Source organism: Numida meleagris, chromosome 16 (assembly GCF_002078875.1).
Source record: "Numida meleagris isolate 19003 breed g44 Domestic line chromosome 16, NumMel1.0, whole genome shotgun sequence".
Taxonomy (NCBI): Eukaryota; Metazoa; Chordata; class Aves; order Galliformes; family Numididae; genus Numida; species Numida meleagris.
In genome coordinates, this window is record NC_034424.1 from 8,579,972 (window position 1) to 8,580,823 (window position 852).

Consider the following 852-nt stretch of genomic DNA (forward strand, 5'->3'; position numbering starts at 1 on the left):
GAGCACGGAGCCCAGCGGGGCCGGGGAATCGCGCCCACCGCCGCGGTGTCGCGCCGCCCGCCGCTGCCCGGGCTTCATTAGTAACCTGATAATTCCCCGGCAAAGCCCCAGCAGCGGTTCCACCATGAAGTAATTGTAGGACGGTAACGTGAGCTGATGGCGGCCGGGGATGGATCCTCGCGGTTATTGATTCTGACAGCTAAATTGTTAACCGAGGGGGAAATCAGATGAAAGCCATTTTAGAATAAATACAAGACATTAGGTTTAAACACTGAGGTTCTAAGAAAGCCCGAGCAGAGCCCCGGAAAGCCGAGCCGAGGCCTGGCAGCGCGTCCCGGCACCGCGGCGGGGGCACAACCCCTCACCCCACCGCGCGGCCGAAACCGCTCCCCCGGGCACGCGGAGCAGCTCCCGCGGACGCAGGAACGCCAGCAGCTCCGTGCTCCGAGAACCACCGCCGGGGCGCGATGGGCCCAGCGCGGGCACAAGGGGCCGGGGCGCGGCGCAGCCCGGCACGCAGCCCGGCTCCTGCTGCCCCGTCGGAGCGGCGGAGGATGAAGCCCACCCCACGTTACTCGGCTGCCCGCATCGGGGACGTGTCCGTGCGCTTCTGGGGGAAGCGGGCGGCCTTGCTGCCCCGGCTCCGTCCCCGTTCTCGCCCCACCGCGCGCTCTCTCCCACCAGCGCAGGACACGGACAGGGCAGCTGCACCCGTGAGCAACTGAACCACATGGAAACGTTCCCTCGGGTGAAGGCACCACTTCGTGTCAGCCCTGAGCGACGGGGCAGGGCGGGCAAGTCCTGCCACAGGCAAGAAAACTGAAATATCGGGGAACAACCTCCATCATGGGC